An 18,848-nucleotide genomic window follows, 5' to 3' on the forward strand; every position below is an offset into this window, starting at 1 on the left:
GCCTCTGAGGATAAAATATAGTATACATTTCCCCAGATTAATTGTTTTAAGTTGTGACAATCAACCCAGGTGGAAGATTTCCACACTGTGGATAATTTACTAAAGAATCGAGAAAAAATACTATTGTAAACTGTCTTTAAAAGTTCAGTTACCATTATGGAAAGCAGTATGGAAATTCCTTAGAAAACTTGGAATGGAACCAACCAGCTATCCCACTCCTCGATTTACACCCAAAGGACTTAAAATCAGCATACTATAACGAAGCAGCCACATCAATGTTCATAGCAGCTCAACTGACATCTGGTTGTACATGATATAGAATTATACCAGTCATATAATCATATATGCACATAGGCAATCATGTCCAATTCATTCTACTAATTCTTTCTCTCCACATACCTCCTTCCCCTTCCTGCACTCCCCTCTGTTTAATCCAAAGTAGTAGAAGATATTCTCCATTTATGCATTATGTGTCAAAATGCAGTCCACTGTCATGTATAACTAATTTGAACAAACAAAAAAAATGAAAAAGAGGAAAAAGGAGAAACAAAACAGTTCCTTTGAACTTTTAATCTTAGTATATAGTCAGTGAGTAAAAGACAAAGAAGAGATTCTTCAGCTTCTAGATTCCCTACCATATGGTTTTTGTGTGAGTATAAATAGCTTTGATTATTTGAAGACTCTTTTTTTTTTTTTTTGGATTTCAATAATAGCAGTTAGAAAACTTTATCCAGTGCAAGTGAGCTACTGATTGCTGGAAAGATGTGGAGAAGAGAAGGGTTCAGATCCCAGAGAGCTAGCTCTAACGAGAGAGAAAACAGAATGATAGTATCTATGTGATGTCCCTTGAAAGGAACAGTGGGTCAGAGATGGTAATAGTTTTAAAAGCAGACAATAACCCATCCATTCAGATACAGCTCCTCCAGTGATTGACACAATGTAAGGCTTTCTCTCAGTGACACTGAGCTCAAACACAGAATTACAGATTTAGCTCTCCCAATATTTGCCACCCCACAGTTATGTCTTCCTGCCTACTTTCTGTTGCAATTTGAGAAACGTAGGGAAAGCATTTCTGTGAGGGCAGAGTATTTTTTTAAAAAAATAAAGGATTTCTTCCTTAACTCAGCCAAGTTTTTTGAGTCTAGCACTTTGCAAAATATTCTCCTTCCACTTTAACCCTGGGAATGTAGAAAGACTAAGAAAATGATGGAAAGAAACAAGGAGGTTAGCACAGAGAGATCACATAGCTTCCATTCACTCAAACTTGGAACACCATTCATATACTCAAAATCAAAAGGAGTGCAACCTCCCCTTGGTTTATCATCCCATTCCATGGAGGATGGAAGAAGACCATTGCTGATAAGGGCCTTACAGCAGATTCTCCCTAGAGCCCTCATTTTACAAGCAAGGAGAAGGAGGTCCTGGAAGACAACAGGACTCAAAAGGTGGTGACTCGAAGCCAGCATCACTGTGGGCCCCTCTAATGTTCTACCAACCACAGCTGCCTGAAAACCGTAATGGCTTTTCCAAGTCTTAGATGATGGTTAATGACACCCACAGTGAGATAAGATGGAGATGCTCTTCTCTCTCTTGGGGAAAACTGCTCACTGCTTCAGAACCTGCAGGAACAGCTGGGAGGTGGACAAGGCCACAGCTAACCCAGCTTTCAGGGTCACCTCAGCCTTGGAAAGAACACACTGCAAAACTTCAGCGGAGCAAGTTCTGAGCTCAGTTGTCCCAACAAACCATCTCTGGTGGTAATTATGACATTTCTACTGATTCATTAAAAACTTTTCATTACATCCGTCTACTTACAATAGAACAGCTCCCTCCATCTTTAATAAAATAGAGTGGTAAGAGAAATACTCGGTACCAGGTAAAGTCCAAACCGAAATGATAGCATCACTTGCTCCATCAAGGAGGCCATGAAACAAAAGAGGAAGGAAAGAGCGAGCTTTATTAAAGGAAGATAAGTGCAGAGAATGCTGAGGAGGGAATGTGGGGAGGAAGGAGGCATTTGCTCAATCAGTACCTATTTTCAGAATTTCCTTCAAGCTGGCTTGGACTGAGAGCCATCAATTATTTAAAAGATGTAACATGATGCTTCCTTCGTTGAGGCAAATCTGCAAGCAGACCCCAAGAGAAAATAAAAAATGAATTAGGCAGAATTTATTAGTGTGCTTGAAGAAAACAAAGATTTAGCTATTTGAGACTGACTCTTGTTTTAGAAATAGTTCAATTTTGTCTCCTAAAATCCACAAACCTTTTCCCCCCTTTTCTCCTCACCTATTTATTTATCATTTTCTACAGTAGACCGCACACAAAAGGAGGAATGAATCATTTCCTAAACTTCTCCTTTCTTTTCAGATTGGGCTTGATGTATTGTCTTCATTTAAATTACAAATACACTAATCTGTAACACTGTTTACCAAGTAGCATTTTAAAAGAGAGATACAAGAAATTGCATCACTCACATTTTAAAAATGACTTTAGACTCCGGTCCTCATAAAAAAAACAGCCGACAGTGTTCTCTGCCTTTGGCTGCTATATTTCAAGTCCAGTGAATGAAATTCAATTAGTGGGCTTTGTACTTAGGACATTATGATTCTGATGGCTGGTCTGATCAAAACGGGTGTGCCAAGGCCTAGTTCTGAATTTTGGCAGCGCTCAGTTAAGGAAAAATTCAATGGAGTGGGTTGGCATGAGAGAAGTTAGTTTCAGAGATGTTTAATTTTCACCATGATTAGAAAATACAGGAGGAGATCTGCTCCCCAGGATGGCTCATTAGTATTTACTAAGTAAACGAATTAACTTTTGGAGAGTCCTCAATACCTGAGTCTGTCATTACCAGTTTTAGTACTTTCTAAAAATAGCAACTAGCTTAACATAAACCAGGAACTGAAGGGAATCAAATACACCACAGATTTGATTCAACCTTAGCTTTGGATCTGCCTCCGCTGGTATTCCAAATACGTAATGGACCAGAATCTTAGTGATGCTGACGTCAACTGCCTAATATAAACAAAACAATAAGCACCTCAAACAAATCCTGGGTCTTTACAGTGAAGACTCAGACAACAGCCTCAGTTCAAGAGAGGACATGTCTTTAGAACTTCCGAAAACAAGACCACTCACAGCAAAAGCCCTGGGCTAATGCCAACCTAGTTCATCAGGAGTCTTGACCCACCTGGACCAGTATTGGGTGAAACACCACTGAAACACCGCTGAAACACCACTTTATATCTACACAGATCAAACAGAATGCTAAGAGTAAATCAAACTGGTCAAAACATGGCCTGACGGTTTGGACAGCAAAAACAGAGAAGCAATGGTGGAAAATTTCAGAAGGATCCACCTACAGCCATTGGTCTATTAATAATCATCTAAATTAGCCAACTGAGATCTGAATATCTATTTGAGCTTTAGGGTTGTTGTCTTAAAATACAGATCAGGGGTTGGGGATGTGGCTCCATGGTAGAGCATGTGCTTAGCATGCTTGGGACCCCAGGTTCAATCCTCAGCACCTCAAAAGAAAAAAAACCCCACAGATTGGCTCACGTTATATCTTTGCAGACACAAAGGAACATTCTTGGCCTCTCTTTTCTCTCATCACCATTATCCATCCCATCTCCAAGACTTTCCCCCTTCTTGGAAAACAATGACGGGAATGATCACACTAAATTCCAAGAAAATTATTAATGCAATATATATATATATATATATATATATATATATATATATATATATATATATACAGATTCCAGAAGTGACATCTGACTTCTCAGGACACTCCTTGGAAAGTTGTTCTAGGCACTTTATATATAGCCCACAGCTCCCTACAGATGGTGGCCTTGACACCTCATGAGTGCCCTTGGTCTTATTTTTTCTCTGACTCAAAAGTGTATCACCCCTGTCTGTTGTTGATATGAGTATATCATATCAATGTGTTTTCAGAGATAAAGAGATCCACTTTGAAACAAACCTTCCCCTGGGTCAAATACCAAGGGGAAAATGCACATTCATTTCTTTCTCACAAATGGGCTGCTTCAGATGTGTTTTCTCAGAATTCATCAGGAGCATGAAGGGCTATGGTGGTTTGTTCCAGCTTATAGGGGTTAGTTAGGCCTCTGCATCTCTTCCCAATTCCACATTCGGTGAACTCATGTTTGTAGCTTGAAACTATCTAGTATTTATATGAAGAAACTTGGCAAACAACAGAAATCAGACGAGGTTGCCCTCCATCCCCAACACCCCCCCCCCCACACACACACACCAGTTAAACAGCCAGTTTTCTACCACATCATTGTAAAAGGCTTTGATTTCATCATATCCTTCCTGGCAAATAAAAAATACTATACAGTGTCCCACATTAATCCCCATCTTTTTTTTTTTTCCTTTATGATGAAGACTAACCAGTAGTTCACCAAACTCCTTGTTATTTTGCACATAGTTCGACTGATTTCCCTGGTCACCCCTGAACTTATGTTGTCATGGGACTGAGTTTCCTCCATGCAGAAAGAGGAGTGATGGGAGTCTCTCCATAGGTGGTACATGAAACCCTTCCTCACCCCATATCCCACATGTTGTCCTTTCTGCTACCTTGACTTCCACACACCAAAGTCAGAGAGCCACCAAGACAGGAGGTCTGTCTTCACATTGCCACTTGAAAGAGATTCATCCCAATCAGGAATACTCATTATGGACTTTATGTAATGAAACAAAAATAATTTTTATTATGTTTGAACCATTAGATTTTAGGGGGAGGCAGTATTTGACATTTGAATCATCATGACTACACTCAAGACTCTTTCTCCTCTTTTTTAAAGCTATTTTCTTTCCTACCTTTCTTGGATATGATACATCCAGGGATGAGGACTGATCAAACTGGGGAAGACAGACATAGGGGATCTCATATGATACTGCTTTCTCACCCACAGTTTTTATTTCACTTGAGAATCTTTGGTTCTGTGTGTCTGGGCAATTCATTCCAATACTTATCAGCTGTAAAGCTGTGCTCCTTCCATAAACTTGCAATACAGGGGGCAGCTTCCTCTCTCTCCTTTCAGTGATGTCACCTAAATGAGATGTTCCAATTTAGAATCATTTCCACGTTAGAAATATATGAAGAATCCAATCCATATGCCCTACGACTTGTCAAGGAAATTAACTATAAAGACAGTATCGATATTATACAATTAAAATGAGAGCTCTTAACATATTTAATTTCCCCCTGACCTGACTTTCTTCAGTCATTATGGACAAAAAGTATGAATTCATTATTTGCAAATAGCCCAGATTGCTTAATATATTCTGGAAAGAACTGAGAAACCCTCTTGTGTGCACATGCACATACATCCAAGCATGCAGGTTCCTCTATCAAGGGCAAATATGATGATAAAGGTAAAGATAAGGAATGTGATAAGCTGTTAACAATGCAGACTCAAGATAGTGGAAACATAAACACATTTTGGGTGCATGTATCTTCCATAACACCCAAAAGAAAGGAACAAGGGAGGGAAGGAAATTTAAAAAAAAAATCCTTTTAACCTTTCCAGATTATTTACTACATAAAGCATCATATGTTTTGCCCCTATAAACTTGCATAAGGAATCTATTTGGGGGTGTTTTGGATTGTTGTGTTTTTAAAAATTTAACAATCACAGCTCTGAAGCTTAATCACTTGTATGTGCTACCAAACCAGATGGTTCAAGTGGGTGTTTGTTTACAAGCTCTTTGCATAAGGTTTTTTAGCTTCTTTTTAGGCCAAAGCTGAATATTTCAACTCAGAAAAGAGGCAATAAAGAATAAATGGGGGGAAAAAAAACACTGGATTTCATAGGTCCCTGGGCTTCTTCCCCTCACTCCACCTCTGTCTTGTGCACTTTTCCAAGGATACATCAAGGACTAAAGAAACAAGAACGTGTACACTCAGAGTACTCCTCTGTGTGGAACATCGACACACTCTGGAGGCAGGAGGCATCCACCATGGACCATGCACTGTTCTGGATGCTATCAGTGGACCAGCTAGAAAACCACAAAGCACTCTGTCTTCCCAACCCCTTTGCCATCCTGAAGCTCTAGAATTCAGTGTTTCCTGTTGTTAGTGGCATTTGCACTAAGCTGTTTGCACCAGACACATTCACTCCCAGCTTCCTCCTTCTGCAGTAGATGAAAGGAAAGAAAGAAAATTCACATGATTTCCCCATTCTTTGTTGTGGATGCATTAACCACACTTACTACCTACAAACTGCAAAGTCACACAGGTTTATTTACTGCAAAATAAGTAAAAGAATCATAAAGGTTTCCCATAGAAGAATGAAAGGCACAAACTTTCCTGGCTTTGCAAATAAACAGCATGTATTTCTTATTTTCTTGATGAGAACATTATGTCTCTCCTAGCTCTCCGTCTGCTCTGGTACTATAACCAACCATTCAGTTGAAATAAAACACAATCAAAACTTGCTACCTTTATTTTTTTGTTTTGAAATTGCTATAATTAGTTATACATGACAGTAGAATGCATTTTGACACATCACACATAAATGGAGTATAATTTCTCATTTTTCTGGTTGTACATGATGCAGAATCACACTGGTCATATAGTCATATATGTACATAGGGTAATAATATCAGATTCATTCTACTATCCTTCCTATCCCTATACCTCTCACCTCCCTTCACTCCCCTCTGCCTAATCCAAAGTACCTCTATCCTTCCCTAGCACCATGCCCTCTATTGTGAATTAGCATCCACATATCAGAGGAAAACATTCCGTCTTTGGTTTTGGGGGATTGGCTTATTTCACTCAGCATAATATTCTCCAGTTCCATTCATTTACCAGCAAATTCCATCATTTCATTCTTCTTTAAGGCTGAGTAATATTCCACTGTTTATATCTATCACATTTTCTTTATTTATTTATCTGATGAAGGACACCTAGATTGGTTCCATAGTTTAGCTATCCTGAGTTGCGCTGCTATAAACATTGATGTAGTTGCTTCACTGTACTATGCTGATTTTAAGTCCTTTGGGTATAAACCAAGGAGTGGGAGAGCTGGGTCAAAGGGTGGTTCCATTCCAAGTTTTCCAAGGAATCGACATATTGCTTTCCATATTTTAATATGAGTAATAATGTTCAGCAGAGTTAGCCTACCCAGTATTTATGTCTTAAATCATAAGCTAATCTTTTGTGCCACCTAAACTTTTGTTGAAAACAAAAATGGTCTCTTTCTTGTCACTGCCTAATCAGTTCCAAAAACAATGATATTTGCAGTGAAAGAGGCAAGTCTCTTAGTATTTCAGTGAGTTTAATTCTATCAAATTGTTTATAAAAAATGAGCAAGAAGTTATAAACTAATAAAAAATGCATTTGGTCACTATTATGATTTTTCTCCTTTAATACTTTGGGGGAAAATTGACTTTTGTATTTTTAATAAGTTCTTTTGGGTCCACTTCTCAAGATGTAATATCATTTGTGACTTTAGACTATTACTGTTACCCCCCAACCTTTCGTGTCCCCAGGTTCCACATCTGTGGATTAAACTGCCTGCAAATAGAAAATATATGAAGAAACAGTGCATCTCTACTGGTCATGTTCACTTTTCTTGACACCTTCCTTCAATTACATAGTATAACAATTATTTACATAGGATGTCCATTAATTAGGTATTTTAAGTAATCTACAGATGATTTAAAGTACACAAGAGGACGTGTGCAGTTTACATGAAAATATTATGCCACTTTAAATAACAGACTCGGGCATTTGTAGATTTTGGTATTTTTTAAGAGTCCTGGAACAAATCTATGTATATGGAAGGAAAACTGTAATTTCACAGAAACAACACAGTTTCTGGCATACACCTTGTACTCCATGGACATATGCTTAGTGAATGAAGGAATAAATTAGTAGATATGAGTATTCTCTTTCAATTCTAATGATCTCAAAACTTGATTTAATATATGCCATTAGTCTTTGCAATGTAAAGTTAGGAACACCTAGATAAATTAGCACAATCATGATTTATGTGACTGTTTTGCCCCTTATTCTGGAAGTAACTTTAAGAAAGAGCTTTTTCATTGTTTATAGCTTTTAATAAAGGAGAGTGTATCTGGTGTAATTCAAACAGAATTGAAATACTATCTTGATTTTCAACAAAAGAAATAAAGCTTAGAAAATATACATGTGGTATGGAAACAGTGTCCACCACATAGGAATCAATCCTTAAGTAAAACTCATAGATAAAAACCAAATGCATGTAAAGGTAAAGACCTGTTGTAAGTGTAGAAAGTCAAACAGAAACCCAATTCCTGGTTTGCTAACTATTCTTCCACTGATGCTAAGAGTAAATATTCTTATTTACAACACAGACCATTTTGCACAATTACTAAAGACGCTTATCCTATTGAGTAGATGGGAACTACAGTTTCATATATGAAAACAGCACAAAACCAGGGTATATAGTTTTTGCTCATAATTTCAGGAGGCAGGAAACTCTTCCAGAAATTCATATTATTAGCCTTATGCTACAAGCACACATCTCTTTAATTTTATTTTAATATACAGTCTCCACCTAATGAAAGGTCACTGATAGAACTTTTATAAGATGTTGATCGTGAAATTTAGTTTAAAATTAGTGGTCATCTGAAAAAAGAATGTACAAAACCAAGGTGTGATTGCCTCTAATCATGTCCCTTTATAAAGAACACTGTGAAAATCTATCCAGATCTCAGCACATAGAGCGCTCTGCTACAGATCAAATGGGAGTAGAGATAGCAGCAATGCCCATGGAATATCATGGATCCTACACTATTTATGTCTTATATCCTGCTAGCAGCAGCATTTAGCATCAAACACAGATTATTCAGAGACTTAGATGATGCAGCAAGTGTCAATACTGATGTTACTATACATAGCCCAATAAATTGCACTTTGGACAATGAGAGTAGTGTTAAGCTCAGGAACCACTCCGGGTATTAATGCCTTAATACAGATACATTGCTATAAGCATAGTTTACAGCATAGAATATAAACACAAATCCAGGGATACTAATAAATCACTTTCTTGACTGCTTAAAAATATACTGCCAAAATGGGCTTTATGCCTTACACAATGGAGCAGAAGGCAGCGATATATATTTAAATTTTCCATTTTTAAGCTGTCACTCAAAAACTTTTCATACTTTTTTTAGCTTATTGATCTTACCGGCTTGTGATAAGACTTCAACTGCTTGGTTGGGCTGTTTTTAGCTTTTGCTTCTTATTAAAAGAGCTAAATCGGGAATCATAAAATGCTACTAATTTAGCAGTTTTCAATAGAAACGAAAGCTAAAAACAGCACCAAAATAGTGTAATCCTCATACTTTATTGCCCTAGAATCCCAGATTCAACTACCATGTAGCATATCTTTGAGTATGACAGAACTGTGTATGTATTTGCATCAATATATACCAGAAAATAAAAGCTTATATTAAATATGCTAAATAATTGCTACTGATTTCTGATTTTGTTAAATATGTTTGCACATGGATACACACACATAAGTATACATACAGACTATATCTAGTTTCTGTGCTTTTATATTCCCTTCTTTTTTTCTTTAATTTACAAAAAAAACATCCACCCTTAATTCCTTAATATTTCGTCTACTCCTTATCTTAAATATACACCCGGCATCAAAATAGCATCTGCAGAACAGCTGGGTGATGGCCCAAATCTTCTCAATCAACTTGTAAAACTGCCCAACATTAGGCCCAACATAAATCATAATCAAAAAAATTTTTAAATGCCAATTCTGGGATCAGAACCTTGTTCTCTCAAATCCGTGTCTGCTTCTCAAATTAGACTTTCTATGAGCTCTTCATAAAGTGTGATTTGTTTCTCCCTTCAGTGCTGGACTCAAAATTCAAGGTTCAGTGTGAAAGGGATAGTGGCCCTCCAAACTAATTGCCCATATTTTGCAAAGGGCTGTAGGGAAAGACGAAACCTCAGCCTCACAAGGACAAGATCCATAATAAATGTTTCTGTGATGAATGAGTTGTGTGGTCATGGTCGGGGTTCTTAGTGCAGTCCTGAATCTTGCCCACTCAGATATGACAAAGCACTGGCTTTGCTCTTATTCTTCAGGGCATCCTCCTCTCATGTCGTCACCAGTAGGAATGCTGGTAGCAACTACTAAACAGGCATGAAATTTATTCTCAACAGCACCTGCAACTGGATTTTTTGTTGCTATCATTAAGCCCACCTTCTAAGTAAACCCTGAAATCTATGCAAGCAGAATATGTTAAAAAATTAGATATTTTCAGGGTTGGGCATGCAACTCAGTGGTAAAGTATTGCCTAACATGTGTGAGGCCTTAGATTCAGTCCTCAGCATTATAAAATAAAATAATTAATAAAAATATTTACAAAGGAAAGATCTGTTTCTTTCTCAGTACATCAAATGTCATTGGTCTTCCAAAAACGTTCCTTATTTACTTGCTATCGCCGATTGTCAAGATTTTTAATCTTCCTGCAATATTTCAAACTGAGTCCCCAAATCTTTCCTGACAGTGCCTCACTGCCAGCTACTAGCATGTGGACAGCACCAGGAGCCATTAGTTTTCTAGAAAGCTCCCTGTTTCCTCTTTGTACCCCTCATTTCCACTAATGCAACCGCATCTTTGAACATTGCCTCACGGTCACTCGCGCTGGGTCACTTGGGCTTGTCTACAATCTGCATATGTATATATGTGTGGGAGTGTGTACACCCAACCATAGAGGCACATTTCCATTTCTCTCCCACATAAATATGGTGATGAATTGGCCGCTTAGAGCTTTTCTGACAGCCAGTGGAAATGGTAGCTACAGTGACCAGAGGATGTCCTAGTTCCTCCATGCAGAAAGGTATTCAGCGCACGTAATAATTATCCATCCATCTCGTTCACACTAAAGGCATGGCAATGCAATTTCAGCCTTATAATCAAGACCATATGACAAAAACCGAGGCCATTAGGGACCAATTTCAAGTATTCTCTGCAAGACAATGATTTTCCAACTGCACTTACATATGCTGAATAGTTACCTCTGCACCACTGCACCTGCTCTCATTTACGTAACCCCTCTGTTTTCCAAAGCCTTTCTCAGTAATGCAATAGAGTAAAGTTTTAAAGGCCTGCTGGCTTCCCCCCTCCTTCATTAATTTTTTTTTTCATTTCCCAAAGCATAGTATAAAAATGCTGAGGGCAAAATTTCTGCTGGTGCCAATGACCATATTTCAGAGATTTGCTTTCCTCTTCTTCTTTTCTATCCCCTCTGCACAGATTCTACCCTCGCTGCTTTTCTTTGAACTGAAGCATGGTCCTCCAAGCCCATAATTACTTCACATGTACTTTTGACCTCACCACTTCAGGTTCAGTGACATAATAATGTTGTCTCTGAAAGGACGTGATGTCATCATAAATCACCGAACTGTACCAATAACAGCTCTTCTTGCAGAGTGGGAAGGATGCTAAAATTATTTTTAAATTATATATGATGTAGCTCAAGCTTTAAAAAGTCTAAATAAATAAATAAATTGATGCCCCTTTAAACAGATATAATTGCAAATACTAAATGTATTGATGCAGTTCATCATCAATAATTCGTTGATTTGGAGAATCATAAGGATGTTAAGAAGGAACACACAAAATAGCCTATGTAAAATAAAAAATGAGCCAGACACTATATTTTACTATTATTAGACTTTCTATGAACTCCATTTCTATGAACTCCAATTCCTCAATTGTTTAAGAGAAGAGAAATTATCCCTAAATATCAACTAATTGTCATCTTGGGTCTTTAGCTTATAAGTCAAGTTGTAACATAATATCTTACCTCTGAATATGTTTTAAAATTAAGAGATGACAGACTTGTTAATACAAGTCCCATTTGTATTTTTTTAGTTGCATGACTGCTTGGAGTTTTTGTTAAATGCCTTAAGTAATAGCTACATAATAAAAAAAAAATTAAACCTCAATACAGCCCCTCTCCTCTGAAGAAAGATTTACACATTTTTGGAAACCACTTTCCAGAAAATTCTGAAAAGACACTCTACAAGAACTCTACCCCTGCATTGGAACCATAAAAATCAAGTTCAATTTTCTTAATTCTACACCCTGGAAATACCATCTTTATTCCCACTTCTTGATGCTTAATTTAACATGATGAATCTTGGCCTCTTCTCAGGAAACAGAAGCGGATTGTATTATATAATCATCAATATAGTGCCCTCAGGAGCTCATAATTCCGTGATCTAAGCATGTGTAAATAAGGGAATTTATATTAAAGGAGTCAAGGTCATAGTTTGATCATTCCATCAGTTGCACAGCATTCTGATATCTTACTTTGGTTCTAAATGTACAAAAAATGTATGCCTCAGAATATCAAGGCTATCACATATAAATGGATATGGTTCCTGTTAACATATATGCTATATTTCCTCAATTAAGATACTTGCCAACTGACAGGCAGAGGAGTAAGTTGTGACATCTCAGTAGCGATCCTGCCTGAGCATGTGTGAACTTAGCTGTTCATCTGATTGTCACCTCACTGATATTATTTGCATTGGCAACAGCACATAGAGTTGGTTTTAACTTAAATTTGAATCTCTTAAAGTGCCTTCAGAAAAGATTGCCCTGTGGTGCTACACTGGAAATAAAGTCATTGTGTGTACAGGAACTAGCCTGTCACAGGCCTGGCAATGCAGTTACAGGCAAAAGAAAGGGCCAAGCCTTTCACAAGAAATTCTAGAATTTTCAAAACTAATAGAGGTTGGTGTGAACAATTACCGTGTCACTCAGGTGCTAATCATTTTTCAATCAAAGGCTTTCAGTTAAGGAATAAACAAAACCCAAAGTTCAGCCAAGTAGGAAAAGCAACCAAAAAAAACAACAACAAAAAATAGATAAAACCCTAGTATTCTACAATAGTCTTGAAATTGTCCTCCAGATGATGAAGAGGTTAAGATCATAAAGATAGGTTATGGAAAGCACCACATGACCATGAAATCAAAAGTACTTGTCAAAAGCCAGGCATGGTGGTGTACATCTATAATTCCAGCTACCTGAGAGGCTGAGGCAGGAGGGTCATAAGCCCAGCCAAATTACGGAGACCCTGTGCGAAAGTTTAAAATAGTAATAAAATTAAAAGGCTGGAGATCTAGCTCAGTGATACAGTGTCTCTGAATTTGTTCCCCAAAAATACCACAAAAAAGTGGTGGTGGTGGTGGTGGGGGGTACTGTCAATGGATAAAAGCAATTCCAGAGATTCAACTATGGAAAAGGTATGCTCAGAGTCTCATGATGCTTTGCTGAACTCTGGGGATATCACTTTCCTGTTACCTTCTTCCTGACCAGTAGCTTCGTCCATTTTCTTTAAGAAGTTAAGTCCTTAGATAGCTTCTCTCGTCTTTATGTTTTCATTCCTCAGGTGGTTACAGCTATGTTCTATAGTTTTGAGTAACATACACACACCCCAAAAGTTGGACTTCCACCAAGATGACTCCTCTGAGCTCCAGTCTCATTTATCCATCTTCCTACTCAGCACATTAATTTGAATGTCTAATTTACATCTCAAAATGAACGTCTTACAAAAGCCACTTCTGGTTACTCTTACCCTTTAACCAACTCTATTATTTTCCTCAGTATGTTACATCTTCTGGTTGCTCAGACTAAAAACTTCAGACCGTACCCTTGACTTTCCTTAACATCTTTCAGGGAACCCATTTGGCTCTTCCTTCAAAATATTCACAGGACCCAACAGTTCTCTTCCTCTTTACCACCCCAGTCCCCATCACCATCATCTCTACACTGGACAGCTATGGTGGCATCACAGCTGATTTCCACCTCTGCCCTCTTCAGTCTGTTCTCCATAGAGAATCCAGAGTGACAGTATATTCTTTGTAAAATGCAAATATTCAGTTATTAATTATTAATCATTACCTACAACATAATGCACTGATTTAAAAAGTAAAATCTGTTGAATTTTTACAAATGGATGCATCCTTAAAACCATCCCAATTGTTACAGGATATTTTTATGACCCCAGAAGTTTCCCTTACAACCCTATTCAGTCAATCACCTGCCACAGGAGACCACGCTCTGATTTTGTTCTGATTTCTATTATCAATTCTTACTTTTGCCTGTATGAGAAATACCAAATGAATGAAAATATGTGGTACTTTGTTATATGTGTGCCTAGTTTTCTTTTCTACAACCTAACATTTATGAGGTTAATCATTGTTGCTGAGGATGTTTGTAGTTCATAGTTTATTGAATAGTAGTGTTCCATTGCACAAATATACCATAATTTGCTCATTATTTGTTAGAGGACATTTAGGATTGTTTCTTAGTTTTTAGATATTTATGAATAAAATTCCATGAACACCATGTACTAGACTTTTTGTGGACATATGCCTTTGTTGTTTTTAGTAAATACCTGAGTGTGGGATTGCTGGGTCATAGGGGAGAAATTAATAATTTCATACAAACTGCCTATTTTCCAAAGTCTCATGTTATTTCACACATGCAGCAGGATGGGAAAAAAGTTCAAACTGTGTTACATTCTAACATGCATTTAGTTACTGTCAGTAGGGTTTTTGTTATTTCTTTTAATTGTAGTCAGGGGGTATAAAATGATATCTTCTTGTGATTTTATTTCACCCTTCCCTGATAACTCATGATTTTGACATGTTTTCATGTGCTTATTGACTACTTGTATATTTTATTTTGTAAGGTGTTTATTCAAGTCTTTTGTCCATTTTTATAGAGTGAATTTTTAAAATATGTTATATTGTCACTCCTCTGTTCAGAGATGTCCACTGGAATTCAGATCACCTCGTAAAAGCTAAAATCTTTACAACATTCACAAAGGGATAACGTGATCTGCTGCCAGGTAACTTTGTGATCTCATCCCCTAGTAGTAATCAGCTGGCTTCAGACATCTCAACATCCTTCAGTTCCTGAAGGACCACTCAGGGCACCTCTGCAGGAATTTTCTGGTACCAAAGATCCATCTGCATCTTCTCTCACTTCCTTTACTGCCTTCTGGAATATTCTATATAAAATGAAAAGCACATCCCCGGCATTCTCTATTCCCCTTTCCAATTTCATTTTGTCCCTAATGTGAACCAAACAGACTTTCAAGAGCAAAGTGAAAAATCATTACACACATATGTCTATGTATGTGTATATATAATATATGTTATAGTGATTCTATTAAGTAATAGTAACATAGATAAATAAACAAACCTATACTGACTACTAAGTGCTAGGTACTGGTAATCCTCTTAAGAATCTGAGGAAGGAGTGCTGTCACATTACAGATTAGGAAATCAAGGTTTTAGAGTGTTTAAGTAACCTGTTAAATTCATACGCCTAGTCAATTCCATAGTCAGAATTTGAACTTTGTTGTATTGCATGAGTCTGCCTAAATATTGAATATATACATGTATATGTAAATTTGCATATGCAAATTTAATTAGAAATAGAACATATAAGAATGAAGCCTGTAATATAGAAAAAAGAAAGCATAACAATTCTAGTTCTTTAGTCATGCTTTTAAAAAATTATAATGTACACATATTTGTCGTATTTAAATTTTCTTTCTGTAATAGTTAAAATAAAAAGTAACTATGTATCATAAATTTAAGTTATGAAAATAATAAAATGAATTCTCATGAACCTACTGTCCAGTCTAAGTAAGAAGCATTAGCCAAACTGCTCATGCTGCCATGAACCATCGTCAAGCACATACAACCCCACTTCTCAACACAAGTAAACACATCTTGAATTGCATTTGTATTATTCTTGGTTTTCTTTAGAAATTTAACCACATAAGTGTGCCTATAAATAATATATAGTTTATTTCCTTGTGATTTCTTCAAGATAGTATCAAACAGCCAAGCATGGGGACACACATCTATGATCCCAGTGACTCAGGAGGCTGAGGCAAGAGGATGATAAGTTCAAGGCCAGCCAAATACAGAGTTTAGCAATAAGACCATGCCAGATGGTAACTTGGTATCTAACAAAAGTAAATCGCAGATCTGTGGAGAAAGAAGAACTCTTCAGCAACTTAATGAGACCCTGCCTCAAAATGAAAAGGGCTGGGAATATAGTTCAGTGGTAGAGCACCCCTGGGTTCAATTCTCAGTACCAAAAACCAAAAAAGTTGGCATCATACTATGTATAGTTTTCTCTGATTATTTTTGTTTTCTCATTAAATATTATGCCTCTATGATTCATCCAAGTCAATGCCCATTGCTGCAGATCATTGATTTCACTGCTATCCTATATTCCATTGTAGAAACATACCAAATTTTTTAATCCTTCTGCTGACTAGTTCCATCAGAAATCAAAATGTATTTATAAAGCTACTGTAAGACAATATGATATTTATACAAGGAGAAACAAATTGATCAACAGAACCAAGTAGAGAGCTTAGCAACAGGACCATGCCAGATGGTATACTTGGTACCTAACAAAAGCAAATCTGTAATCTATGGGAAAGAAAGAACTCTTCAGTAAATGATTCTAAGGTACTTGGTTCATTTTCAAAAGGGACCTACCTTGCACTACACATGACCACAAATTCCAGCTGCATTGAATACTGTGAAAAGCAAACCTCCAAGACTTTAAGATAATATCAATGAATATTTTTATGAACTTCTACTCAGCAAAAAGAAAAATTATTTTTGACAACACACAAAAAAAAATGCCCACCGTGATGAAAAAGATGGATGAATTCTAATTAAGAAAGTCTTTTCATCAAAGGATACCATAAAGAAAATAAAGGCAGAAGTTACAAACTCTTAAAAGATATTTAGAACACATCGACATTACCTATTTCTTATTAAGGACTTCTTTTAAAGCACAGTCCTGTCTTTGCTAAAATAGTCACCATATGAATGCCTTATTTTTATTGTCTCTGTCTATTTCTTCCTATGTTTGAAAGAGTGGGAACCTAATACACTGTTAACAGACTTTTATTTTAGGCTGTTTTCTGTTTCAGCACATCTAAAATTTTACCTTGCTTTAAACAAAGGCTACTAACCATAGGTGGCATTGTTGTAGCATATATCATGTTCTCAATTACCTGTATGACAGCAAAGACTGATACTAGTAAAACTTCATTTAAGTTTTTTAATTCAATTGAACGGGAAGGTCATTGACACTTCGGTAATTGCTATTGAAGACCATTTGGCTAAAGGAGAAAAACACACACATATATATACACACACAAAATAAATTGTGACTTAATCTTTACTTTGGATAACTCATTTTGAAAGAATTGCCTGGTATGGTCCTTGTTATAAGATCATTACTGCAATTATTTTCCTTACGAATTTTTCTTAAGGATTTTAAAGCAATAGTCAAACATGACATAATTTATATAAGCCATATTAAGAAACATTGCTGTGCTTTCTTTTCCTTCATTTTTACAACTCCAAAGAGAAAGTCTGATTTTTAAAGTTTGGTTGTAGTTCTTAATTATGGAATAAACCCAGAGGAATAAAAAGATGAAAGAAGCAGTGTGGGAGATTTTGAGCAGCTCCCTTTCCATAGGTGGGCAATGTAGTAGCAAGTGGGTGACCTCAGTAGGAGCTCTGATATTAGCTGAGAACCTTTGAATGTCCTTTCCTCCCAACTGGAGACCTCTGGCGACGTTTTTTTTTTCTTATTTCCTCTCTGTCTTCATTCCAAGAAAGTAGTTTGTGTCTAAAATTCTTTTAACTGTGCAAGTTTAAAAACGTGTTCCCACTTGAAAGCATGGCAGAGAGAGGGGTGTGAAGGAACACCTCAGGCTAGAAATTTCATTTGTAATGTCCTGCATCTGTTGTCTCAACCATTAGATAGTGGATTTGCACAAGTAGGGACTTTGCGTGTGTTAAATTGCAAAAGTCACTATTAGGTTAACAAGTCCTGTTGCTAAAACACAATGCCAGCAAAATACCAGAATGAATAATGAACAGAAGTGCACTATTTAAGGGATCATTGAAACCTAATCATTTTAATGCTTTCTAAAAAGACATTGCATTTTGGAGCTACATAACCAGTGTTACACACAGGAGACACAGACCTCTGAAAAGAACTGTGAATATGAACACAAGTATGGAAAACAGTAACTGAGAAAATAGACACATGAATATAATGAGATCGTGATAAGCCCAGGCAAGAACTGGCTATGGTATCACTTTTCCTGCATATGAATGGTGGCTCCCAATATTATGAAAACAACCTAAGGCTTCAAAACCCAAATACCTGGGTGTGAGACCCATCTGTGTCGCATATAAGTCATGTCCCCTGAACAAATTCTATAATCTCTCTTGGCTGTTTTGAGAGAGAAAATAATATTCAACTCACTGAGTTGTTCGAAAATTTAATGAGATGACGCACTTAAAACACTTTGTAAACTGTAAGGCACTATATAAATGTGATTCATCTATTTAAAGAATAATTATCAAAACAGATTCTCCCTGAGGAAAGAACAAAAGGAAATGGGTTTATTAAATTATAGTGAAAGGAATTTATATTAGGCAGCAGGAGAAGCATTCTGACTGTGACACTTATTATAAGGGAAGCGACAGAGTTGCTTTCTGAGGTTATAAACTACTATTGCTTAAGAGAATTAAAACAATCTTGCCTGGGAATCAAGGGATAGAGCATGTGACCTTTTCTTCTGCTGCCCAGAATTGGGCTCAAAGCTAATGAAATTCATTAGCCAGCTCAGTCTTCTAAAGACAGAATTATCCCATGTTTCCAGGGTCTCTGAGGAATCCAATGACATCAACTATGTCATCCAAAGCATCTGTTGGCTCCCTCTTGTCAAAGTTG

General features: G+C 36.8%; 1 protein-coding gene across 23 annotated transcripts in view; it reads right to left on the bottom strand.

Moving 5' to 3' along the window:
• The window catches only part of Esrrg (estrogen related receptor gamma), a 601,476-nt gene that overhangs the window by 423,453 nt on the left and 159,175 nt on the right, over positions 1-18,848 (bottom strand). For 5 of the 23 annotated variants that reach the window (XM_046438415.2, XM_046438424.2, XM_058577064.1 and 2 more), the window contains one exon: positions 2,033-2,123. The exons of the other annotated variants lie outside the window; for them this stretch is intronic. The gene's annotated coding sequence lies outside the window, so the exon portion shown is untranslated. The remainder of the gene's footprint in view (positions 1-2,032; positions 2,124-18,848) is intronic. 23 annotated transcript variants of the gene reach the window in all.

Source organism: Marmota monax, unplaced genomic scaffold (genome assembly GCF_021218885.2).
Source record: "Marmota monax isolate L192 unplaced genomic scaffold, Marmota_monax_Labrador192_F-V1.1 WCK01_AAM20220418_F8-fsc00118, whole genome shotgun sequence".
NCBI lineage: Eukaryota > Metazoa > Chordata > Mammalia > Rodentia > Sciuridae > Marmota > Marmota monax.